The sequence below is a fragment of the Bactrocera neohumeralis genome, chromosome 2, assembly GCF_024586455.1.
Source record: "Bactrocera neohumeralis isolate Rockhampton chromosome 2, APGP_CSIRO_Bneo_wtdbg2-racon-allhic-juicebox.fasta_v2, whole genome shotgun sequence".
Taxonomy (NCBI): Eukaryota; Metazoa; Arthropoda; class Insecta; order Diptera; family Tephritidae; genus Bactrocera; species Bactrocera neohumeralis.
In genome coordinates this window covers 86620046-86636349 of record NC_065919.1, presented here as the reverse complement: position 1 = coordinate 86636349, position 16304 = coordinate 86620046, and the positions used below count along the sequence as shown (strand labels likewise).

General features: G+C 35.1%; 1 protein-coding gene across 6 annotated transcripts in view; it reads right to left on the bottom strand.

The window, feature by feature from the left end:
- The window catches only part of LOC126758779 (F-actin-monooxygenase Mical), a 92673-nt gene extending 76756 nt beyond the window's left edge, over positions 1–15917 (bottom strand). For 2 of the 6 annotated variants that reach the window (XR_007666885.1, XR_007666891.1), the window contains exons 1-3: positions 15669–15877; positions 14732–14829; positions 3145–3236 (exon numbers count right to left, since the gene is read on the bottom strand). The gene's annotated coding sequence lies outside the window, so the exon portion shown is untranslated. The other 4 variants (XR_007666888.1, XR_007666886.1, XR_007666887.1 and 1 more) reach the window with 4 other exon arrangements.
- Positions 15918–16304: the final 387 nt, after the last annotated feature.

Genomic DNA, 16304 nt, shown 5'->3' with positions numbered 1-16304 from the left:
GGAAGCCTCGAATCAGGCTCTCACACGTCGTTCTCAAGCGTAGAGAGGGGTTCTTGGCCTGCATCCTTATAAGATCTAATGCAAGAACTGAGGCAGATTGACCACCAGAATTGTCGAGTTGCTAAGCAGCAATTTGAAAATTATTCGAATTTTCATTGAAAAATCATCTTCAGCGAAGAGGCTCATTTTTGGCTGAATTTCATTGATACCCCAATCCGTTTTTGTGTTATTATAAAAAATTGTAGCGCTCTTATTGAAACCCCTGCTAGTTCTTCTAGTTCTTTTTGATCTGATCAAAAACTTAGTTTTGACAGGTCAATGAAGACAAAAATTCTGAGTAAAATTTAACTTTTTTAAAAGCTCCGCCTTTTTGTAAATTGTTAATCATTGTATGGACAATATCCTCCAGTAAAAATTTGTTTTCTGGGTTTTAATCATACTTAAACATTTTAAAACTATTGATAGGGTATTTCGTTTTACAACTTCCGAAAATCGTATTTTTTTAGACGGTCACGTATGTAGGTGTGCCGCTAAGCTACAAGTGCCTATTTTTATTCTTTTTTCTTTTACTCTCTTTTTAAGTTTAAGCTTTTTTGGTTTCAAATCTTGCGTCAAAATTAATTTTTTTTTCATGTACATATGTATATGAACTCAGTACTTTTATTCATTTCATTTTAAATTATGTTATCGGATATATTTAAGTAAGTTTCTTATTTATTACATCTCTCTTTACTTTTTCAAATTACATAATCATTTCAATGCACTTTATTTATACGCGATTCCGCACAATTTTAAACGAAATATTTTTTTCACTTTTATAGATTACAAAACAAACTTATCCAAATTTTTCCTAATTTGCATTTATTTAGATGTTTTAATCCTTTTAGAACTCAATTTTTTTTCATTTAAATTTTTTGGTTCTCATTAATTACATAACTTTAGGTATAAACGCACAATTTCAAATTCACCGCGCTTGCTTTAGGTTTTCATGATTATTATACATTTTTAATCACAGCTTCGTTAGCTACAAAAGGTGTTCGCGTTTAATGATTTATTAACAAAATTTTCACTTTTATTTTTATTATTTAAAAAAAGTCTAGGGCTTTTAATTTTCTACATGCTTTAAACGTTTATGTGCAGAAAATTGCCGAAAATTTTCGAAACTTAATCGACCGCAACCGCCAGTAAAACTGAGAATTTGCGGTCTGTGAAAGCGCCATCAAGGCAAAGCAGCAGGCATGAGGAGTAGCCCAACGCGAACACGGGCGCGACGTGGTTCGCGGCAATCAGTTGGCTTCGCAAGCGCGGAGGCCAATTAAAAGTAAAGTGATTTCCACTGTGCTGTAGGTGCAACGATAGATAATCAAAAATCGAGATAAATACAGTGAAGCCGCGAAAAGTGCAACATTGGCTTCAGACATAATTAATAATTAATTTTTCTTTAGCTGAACCAAGTCGTTTCTTCTTTTTCATCAACAAAAAAATAAATAAATATTTAAATAAAAATAAATAATAAAATGACAATCGCTGGATCGACAGGTTCGTATGATTGAGTTAGTACTGTAAATAACAAAAATAGCGCGAATACGCGAGTAAAAAATGTTGTACCTACACATGGCAAGCACATTAAAAATAAATTGCCATATGTACTTGTATTAAACGTTTAGCACTTTGGGACATGCAGACATACTATACACTCAACCAGATCTAAGTGAGTGCCTGTCAGTGGCTCTACCGTATAGGTGGATGTGCATCGATTGCCAATTTTGTTGCATACAACTTGCTAAGCGTTGATATTTAGTCAGCGATCGGTTGTCAGATCCGAATGTATTTTTATACGAGTTAAGTAAATTGTTGGCCGCATAAGTGGCTATGTTGCAAAGACTCCCAGTGAGAGTGAAACACACACAAGTAAGAGTACGATAGTTGGGATATCAAGCGGAATGGTTGACATTTACGAAATCATTAATAGTATTCAAGTAAAAAATTAGGAAATCCGAAGATTCCAAGAACGAATTAGGATGGTTTCCAAACTTAGCATGACATATTACAGAAACAGAATGAACGTTATCTTCGGTTACTGTAATCCTTTAATAACATTCGCAAATAAAAGAGCTTCTGTACAACAAAGTTCTTGATTTGATTTTCATTGGCCCGACCTAACAATTTGTTTGGAGATTGTACTCTTGTATGTATGTATATGGTAGAGTGGATATGCCCAATTTCGTCAAGATACTATATCGCCAATTTAAAAAAGTTTTCCATAAAAGGACTTGATTTTGGTTAGTCAGTTTGTATGGCAGCTATATCCAATAGTGGTCCGATATCGGCGGTTCCAACAATTGAGCAGATTCATCAGAAGAAAAGGATGTGTACAAAATCTTAGATTGATATCTCCAAAACTGAGAAGGGACAGACGAACATAGCTAAATCGACTCCGCTGGTTACGCTGATCATTATATAGGGTCTTCGACGTTTCCTTCTGGGTGTACAAAGTTAGTTTATTGCATATTTGATGGGAAATGGATAACCCGTTACTAATACATTTCGTATTTGCACTTCGTGCCTTCTAAGAATAACTAAGCAACTCAGCCAATTCTACTTTTTATGCTTTGGCTTTTAGAGAGAGCCAAACTGTATTTATTGGCTGCTGTTTTAAACAGCTATTGACCCAGTAAACTATGCCCTTTCTTTAGTACTGCAAGACACATACATACATCCAAACGAATTAGCATACGAGTATGTACATTAGAGAGGGTCGTCTTTTTTCCATAAAATCTCGTATGCGGGAGATGTTCTACGGATCGTTTTGAACAACTTTGATAAACAGACTATGGTCCAAAAACCAGTTTAAAGCCACTGATTTTAAAAGCGAAGTTAAAATATCTGAATAAACGGTTGTATGAAAGGTATGTGGTATAGTAGTTTAATCTGACCGATTCTGACAAATGATGAATAGAATATCCAAATGCACCTGTGTATTAAATTTCATTCGGATATCTCAGAAACTGGCGAATAAATTTTTTTGATTTCTAAAGAACTTGACGTGATTTTTCCGTTTTTTGTCTGTCTGTAAATCAACCCGATCTAATGTGCATACTAAGAGTTTTTATTGTTTGTGTGTTTTATATTTAGTGCACTTACCTCAAATAATATTTAAAATGTGTACTTTTTAAAGCATTTGAGTTGATATACCCTTATATAGGTATAGCTTATTTTTAAACTTTAGAGGAAATCTGAAAAAAAAGTCAGAAAAGTGTTAAAAATGCAAAAGTAAAAATGTAAAACAAATTTAGAAGTATTTATTTAAAAAATTATATGAAAAACAAAAAATAAAAATAAAAAAGATAAAAATGGTCCAAATATATTTGCAAAACACAGAGGCGTATAAAAGCAATCAACACTCGGCACTCAAGCTTTGTTAATTAGAGTAAACGAATCGTCGAAATCTTCGTCTAATCAACACTTACTGTTTAATTTTAACACGCGCCGACGTAAAGTGAGAGCCAACAACTTTACAACAGCACGCATTTGTTTATGATTTCTGTTTAGGCTTCTTCTTCCTTGTTTAGCGCTCGTTAACCCTACCAACGCCGGCGTGCAATGTTACACCGTCGTTGAAATTGAAGCACGTTGAAAAAAATCGCTCTGACCTTGAATTCAATTGAACGACAGACCTACTCACAGACAAAGTCAAGTGACAAAGCCATTGTCAGCAGCAGGAGAATACCAAGTACACCACTTTAAATCAAATAACAATAAAAACAACACTTCAGCACAAAGTCGACCAAAACATCACACCGGCGCTCATAGCAAAACTGACGAGAGTTGAACTGCACAACAACAAGAACAACGCGTCATGACATCGACACCCAATATTATGGCGAACACTACGCAGCCACGACAACGATAGAAAGGGGACGAAGAGCTGCGCGAAGGGGAACTGAACTTATCACAAATGCAATGAAATTTGAGTACGTTAAGTCAAATAAAAAGTTAGTTTTCTGCTGCATTTTGTTTTATTTATGTTGTTTGTATGTTTTTTCGCTTTCGTTATGCTTCTTTTTCGCTACAATCGTATTGGAGTGCAGTGTGGTGGAGGAGGGGAGTGAGGCTTAATGTGGCAAAAACAAATTAAATATGTATATGTGTTTGTAGAAGTGGTATTTAATTTCAGGAAAGTAGGCAAGTAATATGGATTCCCATTTCGATTTCTTTGCTCCCAAGGCATATCTATCAGGGAGTATATCTGTATATTCGTAATGTTATACATACATGAAGAATAATTATCTAGAAGAACCGAAGAGATAACAAAATAGTTGATAGGTTCTCAAATTTATTGCTTGAAATATCTGTATTTAAATATCGACATATCATAGTCGAGGAATCACGACTTTCTTCTTTCTAAAAAGAAATGTATGTTATGAAACTGTATAGTTTATATACTGAGTAAAATGAGAAAAATGCTTTATCTACTTTTATAAACATGTATGTATGTGTTAAAATAATATATTTTGAGTTCTCTCGGCAATAAAAGTCAATCGTCAATAAATATTAACAGCCTTATCTCCACTATCACAAGTACTTGAGAGGGTTATTAAAGCAGTTCTTCCAGTACTCACACTCGAACGTGAAGTTGAATCGGTTTCTTGAAATATGAATATACTTCTTTAAGATTATAATTTTAAAATAAGACACTTTAAAACAGTACAATTTTTATACTCTAAACAGTGTATATTAAATTTTCCAAGAAGTTTGTAGCAGAGAGAAGGAAATGTCGGAAACCCAATTAAAAATGTGCATATATAAATGAGCTGAGCCGATTTAGGCAGGTCCATCTGCCTGTCCATATGTTTCTGTATACATACTTAAACTAGTCCTATAGTTTGTAACATTTTGAATATGTTCTTTTCTCCAAAAGAACCTGATCATTTGTCAGATATCGAAGCATATACTCCCACCTCTCTCGAGCAAAAAATAATAAGACTTTTTAATTTAAACTTCGCACGAAAACCAATTCCTAAAAAAAAAATTTTTTTCGCCTTTCTAAAGTACATAAAATGCATTCGGGGATTTTTACGATGAGTGAAATTGTCAAACAAAGAAGTTCCATTAAGTTTGGTGTGTCAAATTTCTGGTGCCGAAACGTTCAGAATCTTTGAGAAGGAATTCGGTGATAATTTTGAGCGTTTTTGATTGGTACAAATTATTCAAAAAGGATTGAGAACGCATTGACTACGAACTACGTATACGGCGGCCATCAGCATCAACTGTCAATAAAATAAAGGAATTGGTGATTGAGAATCGATGATTAATAGTCAGAGATTTTACTGACATCGTTGGAATATCGGAAGGATTAGTGAAATCAATTTTGAAACAATGCTTTCCGATTATCAGGATGTCATGAAACGTATTATTTCTGGCGATGAGTCTTAGATCTATGCTTACGACTCGGAAACAGACGATCGATCGGCCAAATATCATGGCAAAAGTGATCCGAATTCGAAAAAACCACGTCAAAGAAAGTCAAAAATCGAGGCTAAGCCGATTACTGAGGTGTGGAGGAACTGTCAAAAGAAATACTATTTGAATGTTATGCGTCCTTTGCGCGAAGCTATTCGTAAAAAGAAGTCGGAATGACGGTCGACAAACCTTGGTTTTTGCATCACGATAATGCAACGTCGCATACTGTATTGATTCTTTGTGAGTTTTCCGCCAAATTTTCAACCAATATTATGCCGCAACTCCCGTATTCCCCTGATTTAGCTCCGTTTGACTTCGGGCTGTTCAGCAAACTCAAACGACCGCTCCGGAGAAACCGTTTTGAGTCAATTGAAGACATTAAACGCGAATCCCTACGGGTATTGAAGGTTATTTCGGAAATTGACTTTAACATCTGTTTCGAAGGTTGGGAAAATTGTTGGCACAAATGTATTGTGGCCAAGGGAGATTGATTTGAGGGGAACAACATAGATTTTGAAGAATAAATGAAGAATTTTAAAGTTATGAACAAGTCTTACCATTTTTTACTCATAATAATATGTAGGTGCTATATGAATTGAAAGTTCAAACTTAGGATAATTATCTTTTTATACCATTTAATAATAAAAAAATACCCCTTCAAACGGTATTATAATGTATAGTTTTCAAATAAGAACCGAAATGGTAGTTATAAAACGATTTTTGGTTATAACTATCTAGCGCCAACTACCGGTTAAGACTTTTCAGAACAACTTTCCAGGTTTCGATAATGATTCTCTAATAACTTCGTTAAAGTCTTTGTAGCATTCCTTCATAAAAACATAATTATACAGTCCTACCTCTGGATATTGTCAAGATAATAATAAACGAATGAAAGTTCAAACAAGTTGGTATTGAATTGACTTCAGAACTATAGTCTTCTGTGATGATTGACCTTCGACTAAATCAATGCATCATACTGAAAAATTTTTAAATGCAACGAAATACGCTTAAATCGAAATGCATACAATTTACAGCTATTTTTTATTTCATTTATGTGTGTAGATTTACATTTCATTCACAGATTCTGCCACAACAGCGCAACAATAAACAAAAAATCAATTGACAGATGCAGTAAATGTCAGAGTGTTAACAATTTTAGAGTTGATTTTGCATGCAAGTGCAGAGTTGCATTTTTCATAGGCACCATTTATCTAATGCCAATAAAAGCTTAGGTGTATATGTATATGTGTGTGTTATGTTAAGGGGTGTCTTTGTAAAAACACATTTTCTCACCATTCGATAAATGAATGAACAAATGGACCAACTAGCTAGGCTGGCCGGCTCGACCCAGCTGCTTATTAACCTCTTCCCATGCTGCTCGCCGTCGCTTATACGCCTATACACGCGCTGCAGCGTTCGTGCGGCACAACACCTGTCCGCCTTTGAAACACGCTATACGATTGTGCCAACCAGTGTTCATATGTATTTAACATGCAACTGCACAGAAATGCATTACAGCCGTCATTTTTTCGACCAACAACGAAGTCAGCATATAAATAAGTGTATATGTGTATATTATAAATAAATCTAAACATTGTATGTCTGTGTGTGTGTGTGTGTTATGTACCATGAGCTTTTGTATCAAATGTTCACCTCCGTGGGCGCCCAAAAGGTACTCGTTGCGAGAATGCTCGCGTTCGCATTTGCACTTGCGCTCATATTTGAAATTTTCAAGCTTCAGTGACTTCTTTTATGCTGCCTGTGACGTTGTTCATAACATTTTCAATTACATATATACAAGTGTATGAACCTATGCATATACATACCTATCTAATGTGTATAAATTACCATAATACATACAAATAATTACATATGTATATATGTACACGTGTGTTGCTCGCGCTGTGTGCCGCTACGCCTTGGTTCGCCCTAATTACTTTTACTGCATTTTACTGATTTTAGATAAAATCCGCATTAGTGGCTCAGCGCAGAGTTTTACTCTTGACGGTGAACAAGAGTGCAGATGTTGTGGGTCATGCTACTGAGGGTAATCATAGACTGACGATTTTATTATATTTGTCGAGTTTGTCATTTAATTTATTTAAATCCAATTTGTTGGTCCTTACCGTAATGTGTTTGCATATGCGTTGGTGCACGCTTTTAGTGGCATACGAGCTTTATATTTGCATAAACATAAACGAAATTTGAAATTGCGCTGCCAAAGAGTATTTCCAGAAATTCCTTAGAAATTGAAGAGACTGTCAAATGAGACAACTCTTTGTAAAGAGTTCATGAAAGCTTAAAAATGGAAAATCTTTTATATAAATAAAACGTTTTTATCAGCAAAATTAAGTTTGTGATCGCTTGACTCAGTATTGTTTGATGTGGATGAAAACCAGCAAACAGAAAATACGCCATTTTTAACTTACTTCTTATAAAAGCGAAAATACAAGCCAGCTAATGTTCAGATAAATTTCCCACATTTTGGAAGGCCAATAACCGAAAATAGGGATAAATAATGGAAATCGTAGAGTCCGATGGTCATGTAAGCACTGTCGATTAACTTCGTTTGCACCGAAGCTAGACTACTCTTCTCTAATAAAGAGATTGGAGCAAACTCTTGTAAGACCCAAAGTGGTGATCTAGTGACTGATGTGGAAAACATACTGAAGTTATAGCGGGAACGCTTCTCCAGCCTGATGAACGCCAGTGAAAGTATTACATCTGGAGAAGGCGAATCCAATTCACCGATGGAATATATGTTCCATTTCCTGACTATGATAAGGTTCGAATAGCAATTACCCGCCTGAAAAACAACAAAGCAGCAGGGGCCGATGGATTACCGGCCGAGATTTTCAAGCACGGGGGCGAAGAACTGATAAAGTGCATGATATATGGCATCAGATATGGTCAGATTGGGACCTAGGTGTGCTCTGCCCAATCCACAAAAACGAGGAGCCCACATTATATGTCAATTACCGTGGGATAATCCTCCTTCATATCGCATATAAGGTCTTATTAAACGCAGTGTGTGAAATACTGAAGCCCACCGTCAACAAATTATTTGATTCGTCGATTTTAAAGCGGCGACAGCACGAAAAAGAACTGCAAAGCCAATACGGCTGTGTAAACTGACGTTGAGCAACACCAAAGTCTTCATCACGATCGGGAAGAAACTCTGCAAACCAGACGGTTTCAAGAGAGGTGTCAGACAAGGAGACCTCCTATCGTGTGGCTACTTCACTCTATTGATGGAGAAAATAGTACAAGCTGTAGAGCTAAATAGAGAAGATATAATCTTCTATAAAAGTGTACAGCTGCTGGCGTACGCCGATGATATTAATATCACTGCCTTCAACAATCGCACCGTTAGTTCTGCTATCCCTAGACTGAATAAGAAAGCGAAGCATATGGGTCTGGTTGTGAAACAAGACGAAATATCTCATCTCATCAAACAAACAGTCTTAGCATTCGCAACTTGGCTCGCACTTCACTATTTACAATCATAACTTTGAAGTCGTCGATAATTTCGTATAACACCAACAACAACGCACAATAACTCTTGCCAACAGATGCTATTTTGGACTGAGTAGTAAAATCCTCTCTCGACAAATAAACACTAAATTCTGCATCATTATCCCCGTCGTGCTATATGGTGCAGAGGCATGGACAATAACATCATCTGATAAGTCAGCCTTAGGAGTGTTCAGGAGAAAACTTTTGCGGACGATTTATGGCCTTTTGCGACGACATTGACATACCATAATTCATCAAATCAAAAGACACCGGCAGCGCTGTCTAGGTCATGTTGCCCGGATGGAAAGAAACACTCCAGCTTTGAAGGTTTTGCATTCCGGTGGAAGCAGAGAAAGAGGAAGACTTCCAGTATGTGGGAGAGATCAGGTGGAGAAGGACCTGGTTGCACTTGGTGTCTCGAGTTGGTGCCAAATAGCGAAAAGCCGAAACGACTGGCGCACAGTTGTTAACTCGGCTATAGCGATGTCTACGCCAGTAAAGAAGAAGCAGAATAAAGGGAACTTGATTTTTATCCTTCAGTTGGTCCGATATCAGCGTTTCCGACTTATGAGTAGCTCTTGAAAGAAGAGGTTGCTCGCATAATTTAAGAGCTACATATATCTCAACAACTGAGGGACTAGTTGATATACAAAAAGACGGACAGGCTTAATCAGCTCGTACCACCGACCATTTATATTTGTTATGGCCACCGACGATTCCTTCTGAGTGTTACATGCTTCATGGCAAGACGGTTCAAGATAGAAAACTAAAATCGCTACATGCAACAGTTTGAGAGCTATTGCATTTAGTGTCAGTGTTCTGCTGTTGTTCAAAGAAAATGCTTATGATAGTACTTCGAAAATCAAGAAAACACTAAACTCAAACAAGAAGAGAATGTTTTATGGGTTCGAAAAACCGTTTGTGCTCTTTCTATAAATCAGTTGTCGCAAATGTAAAATTCGTTGCAGTCGTATACATAAATAATATGTATGTATGTAAGGCTATTTGTTAAATGTGTCAATTGTGATGCTGGATTACTCATATTTCTATAACTTTTCTGCAGCAAAGTGTAAACTAAGAAATAAAAACAATTTGTATAATGGCCTGTGACAAAGTTTCTGAATATCGCCGACGCCAGGAAGTACAGAGTGCTGTTTGTTGCACAAATAGTCGCACATATAAACATATTTATGTACATATTTCGATGTACTTAAACTGCTCTTAAAACTGGGTTTGTTGTTCGAACGCGAAATGCTCAAGTGAAATGGTGCCAAGAGTGCAAACGCTGCCGCCACTGCTGACGCTGGCGATGCTATTACTGCAAGTCACAGTGCATAAAGTGCACAATGCCTCACACAAATGGAAGCATCAAAAGAATAGGGCGGAAAATATGGCGATGAAAAATGCCCGTCGATCTATGTGGGGTGTAACGAATTTGTTAACTCGTTAGCATGGGAGTTGGTGGATAATGGCGGCAAGAGAATCGCATAATGGTTGGACTGTAAATACTTACGCTACATTAGTTATCCTACAGTAGTGTTCGGAAAATTCTATACGATAAGGTTTACTTCGGTTTGCGACCAACAGAAATCGGAATTTATTCCGCTGCTTAGATTAAAAAAGAGTATTTCGTATTCCTTCCATTATTATGAAACAAATACTTATGTATATCTAAGAAGGTGGGTTTAGTATTTTAAGTCCATCAATCCAACCGCTTCGCAGAACTTTTCTTCACCGACTATGAAAACAGTGCTTAAAAAGAAATCTGTCTAAAGTTTCGTGAGAAGATTATATTAAGTTAAAAAATTCTTACAAATGCGCTCATATCTCCGAAACTATTTTCCGGATCAACTTCAAAATTTCGAAAAAAATTACTTCAAATATATGTATGTATGTACATTTGATATACAAAACAAATCGATTTTTTGAAAATCATAAGTGGATATAACCCCTTAAATGACATGGAAAGCTTTCTTCTTTCTGATGGGCCTTAACTCACCTCACCTAACAGTATTAATTATGAGGAATAAAAATACAAACTTTATGCCACCAACAATTCTTCAATTATCAAATTTAGAAAATAGCGAAATATGAAGTGGAATTTATTAGAGTAAATGCAGCGCTACAACTTCTAGTAGCATAAAAAGTGTCGCAGCCCAAAAAATACATTGAACTTTTTAGGTTTCGTACCTCGTCGTCACTACAACTACACGCACATACATACATATCAGAGAATACGTTCTATTTGTGTCGGCAGGGTGAGCAACCAGTGCAGCCAATTCTTTTATGTTCATGTCCTTTCTTTCAAAGCGTCAACTTGGAGCCACATTCATGCATGACATCATACCAACAAGACGTAGAGGCGCCAACCAGATACGCATAGCAAACGCGAACGCACAAGCAATTTTTATGCTTTTTGATATGTGACTACGGCTACTACTTGCTGTGTCATACAGAAAAAATTCAGATATTTACATGCTATTTTTATGTGGTGCTCAAGAAAATAGCCGCCTGAAGCGTTTCACTTGCATGGGGTGAAAGCTGTAGAGCTTCTGACTGACCTTGACTCACTTGGCGCAGCGAGCAGCACTTAATTATTTTCAGCAATTGACTGTCAGCATCAAAATCAGCAGCAACTTCAGCCATACGTCTGGTGCTCTTAGTAATGCTTGCTAAATTACAAGTAATGTGGTTGGAAATATTCAAGCGTGCAGCTGAGCAATTTAGTAACGGAGAGTGTAAATAAGCATTCAAATCAATTACTAAGTGACAACGTGTAGCGTGCTAGTTACGTTGAACTCGCCTCAAAGCTATGCAAGTCATCTAGCCGTGGACTGAGCGCTTCTGAGTCATGCCGTCAATGGTTGCTTAAATTATTCGACACAATGGAATAAAACTTAGTCGCAGCTGAAAAAAAAACAAAGTCTTTCAGCCGTTCATTCAGAGCCTTCGTCATTGTCGTAATGATTAACATCGTGTTATTGCCGCATCGTATGCACATACATACATACATATTTTTTATGTGTATATGCGCCAAAGTATAACCTATCTGCAGCGGGCGCTTTCCTTGTCTTCATCGGTTTTGTTTGTTTCTTTTCATATTCACACCAGAATAATAGTGCGATAAGTTGTAGTAGAGCGCTTTGTGCCGGTCATGAACTTTGCAGCTGAGCTAACGCGTTCGTTGCCTGGGCTACGACTAAGTGGTTATCTGCCGGGCAGACAGCAGCTTAATAATCAACTAAATTTATTGTGCATTCACTCGTTACAAGTATATGTGTACATATATGTATATTTATATGTATGTATGTATGATGTAACGCTATGTGTCTGTATGTACTTATATATGGAGATGAAAGAAATTGCTGCATTCACGCTGGTGATACCCTAGGTGAAGATTATTGAAGCATTATGATTTGCATTATAACCGGGCGGAAATTTGTTAAAACTGAAGCAAAGTTATACCGTTAAAAGATAAGGGAACATGCTGGCGTTAAGGAAAAATATACCATGTGAAGAACTAACAGACTGGGCAATAATTTTTTTAATTTGCGAAATTTAATTTAAAATCAAATAAATTATTAATAAAGTAATAATACCCTTCATAGGTGCATTTCTTACAGCACAAAAGGGTATAAAAACACGGCGAGTTGATTTTGGTTTTGATCGGCTAGTTTGTATGGCAGCTACATATGTATGTATGTATATATACATGGAACCGATCGCAGCAATATGTTCGGAGATTGCAGCGATTCCTTGGAGTATAATCGCTGGCATATTCGTGAAAATATTTCGACAAATATAAAAGTTTTTCATGCAAGAACTTGATTTAGAATGAGCAGTTTTTATAACAGAAAAGGACGTTTGCAAAATTTCAGACCGAAATCTCAAAAACTGATGTACATGGCTAAATCGATTCAGCTTATCACACTTATCATATATACTTTAAGGCTCCGACGTTTTTTGGAAACGAGAACAATATCTGAGATCGAAATGAAGAAAAATACAATTATAAATCGATAACAAACTATTCGCAGTATAAAAAATATGTTTATAGTCGGCAATTCAACCAAAAAACTTAAATAATTAGAATTTATAAGCTTAAACATTAAAGTTTTTGATTATGGATATTTTTTCAAAGCACGTCGTCTTAGAATGCATTTAGTATGCATCAATTAAACTTAAACGTTTGTTGACCACTCTCCATAGCACTGCACAATAAAAGATTTTAGGTAGTTTGCTTAACGCTTTGTTCGGTATACATTTCCACGGGCAGCACGTGAATTTGCGACGAGCAAACACAGCTGACAATAGTTCAAATGCATAAATGCCAAGCCCCGGTGGCGTTTGTGAATGGGGAGAGCGAAAAGCGGCACATTGACATGGCAGTCTGCGACACCTAACCCCAGGCGAAGCCTTTAAGCGAAGGAAAAGCAAAATAAAAAATATCCGCACACAAAAGATACTCTCTTACTTAGGTAAGCAAGCGCTGTGCAGTCATTAGATAGGAACCAGCGAAAAAGTTCAACTTGGACTCTTAAAAAGTTTAAATTATCTGACGGCGTTTCTTTTGTTATTTTAATAGAGGCAGCGCCAAGCATTCACAAACATTGTGGAGAATGACTTAAGGCTACAACAACACAAAACAGCGATGCAGCAGTTGAGATTGTTACTAGTTTGCTAAAAATAGCGAATGTTAGTGACTTCATTCGCGTTTATAATTACCGCGTTTATTTATTTTTTTGTTTTTGTTGTTTTCATATTTATATCTAACATTTTTGTATTCTACTTCTTTCAGAACCGCAAAGCTGTAAATGATAGTATTGTCAGATAACTGTTGTATGTGACGCGCGATAAGATAAGGAAATAGCATTATTTTTCCACAAACAAAATAATTTTTATGTTGAAGTTAATATTTGAACTTTAATAAACATCCAATAATCTGCTCAGAAAGTTTTAGTAGCGATTGGCAATACCCACAAGGAAGTCAGATCGACTTATCAACTAAAAATTAATTATTACTGACCAACATTTTATTGTCGCTAGAGCCGAATTCAAGTATTATGAACAATCGCTTTCAAATCAATAATTATTTTATTTTACCGTTGCATGCAAATTATTTTTGTTATTATACCTAAATTTATAAAAGTGAACTCACGGGTACATAAAACTTACTTACATACATTGGTATATACAGACATATGTATGTATTTAGGTAAGAGTATTTGCATGCATGAATTATATTTATACAAAGGTTTGTATGCTTAACGCCACAGCACTGTTTGTTGCTATTTATGCTTATATTTTACCAACGCTGAACTCAACGATTGAGTGTCGGACAACTATTTTAAGAATGCCAATTGTTCGCACCTGGCTTTTTAGCAAATGCCTACCCATGCAAATCGAAATTTGGCACAAAATGGAAATTTGAATATTTATTGGAATTATTGAAAGTTATTTATTTTTTGCAATACCAATTTGGCAAAAAGAATTTTGTTAAAGTTAAATTAAAATTTGTTCATATAGCAAACATATTTTTTTTTAATTATTTAATCTTTTTCTGCTTAGAAATAAACAAACTATATTGTTTATACCATTCCAAATCAGATTTTATCTAAAATCAACTCAAAATTTCTGTCTTAAGCATATACTTATAATCGTATCTATAAGATGTACTTATTTATGTATGTAGACACATATTTTAGTTATAAACAAAAAAAATACTGAGTATATGCAAATTGTTGGTACTTACATTTCTCGATATTTTCCAAACGCTTTATTTATTCTTAAACTATTTTTCGATTTTTGGTTTGTTGTGTTTTATCTCTTTTGTTCAACAGAGACCTCGTACTACAATTAAACGTCGAATTTTAGTCGATAATAGAAAATAGGGACGAAAATAGAAAACAAAATATCATAATAAAAACCGGTTGCACTTTTGTTTATGAGAAACAGCACGACGAAGTATGTACAAGAAGTATGCATATATGTATGTATGTATGTATATACATATGTATATGTATTTGCATTCGTACATGCATACATTTGTATGTTTGTTAAAGAAGGATATTTTTGGACTACTTCTTATTTTAGTAAAAATTATCAAAAATATAAAAAAATTAACAGTAAGAAAAATTAGTTTCAATCAATCTCATTTCCTAACTTGAGCCCTAACAATGTCTAATCATTACTGCGATAAACAATTAGGTTTTATATTACTAATATAGTCATCTCAAAATATGCATTATGGGATAATCTACCAAAAATTCTAAACAACTACAAAGTATTTATTGAAAAATTTGTTCAATGAATGCTAAGTGCTTCAACAGAAGGCACCGGCCGTACTGTTTACCGTCTGACTAATTCTGAACGTTTATCCGTCCACCCAAATTCGACTCTTATGCGCAGGAGTATCCAACATATTTAGATACATATACAAATAAGAGTCTGATTAATCACACGCGCCGCAGAAAACAATTCTTTTTATTTTCTATAACGCCAAAAATAAATTGGAGGTATTATTTGATTTACAATCGATTTTGTACACTAGAAAGAAGCACACAGCTTTTTAAAATTTCACCAAATAACTTAAAAATATATTTTTTGTTTAGCATTCACTTCTTTTATTTGGATTTTCTCCGGCTATCGCCATATTTTCTGCTCAATTTCTTTGCTTTTACTATTCTTACATTTTTTTATTATCGTGTATTTTCAATGCATGCATTCACTCGTTGTTTCGTAACAATCGGTTATTTTTCGTTTGATTGCACATAAATTCAATCAAATTTTACACACTGTGATTTCAATTTGTATTAAATATGTTATCTGTTATCGAGCGGTTGAGGAGTTTCTGCTCCTAAATTATTTATATTTCTGAAATAAGGATTAATTAGAATGCGCTCACCAAAACCGTTCACCACATTCAACTCTGCCGTTTCACGAGAAATGACTGCAGTGACAGGTAGATTAGGCCCCAAAATGCATTACTGGGAAAATCCCCCACATTTGTAGTAGTAGATTTTAATGTGTACACACGTACCATTAAATTCGTCTGCTCATAGAGATTGTCAATGATTTCAACTTATTAAAAACTTTTATATGGTATATTAGATTTACAAAGAAATTTTGGTTAAAAATTAGAAATTATACATAAAAAATTAAACAGATTTTTTTGTTCAGTAAGTTGAAATATGTTGTAAATTCTGAGTGGCATCACTATTGCAGAGGATTTCTAATATGTAGTTTCAATTTCATTAGTTATTCAAAATTTTATATGAAAACAGCTTTTATGGTTTTTTTAATATATCCTTTATATTAATTAATAT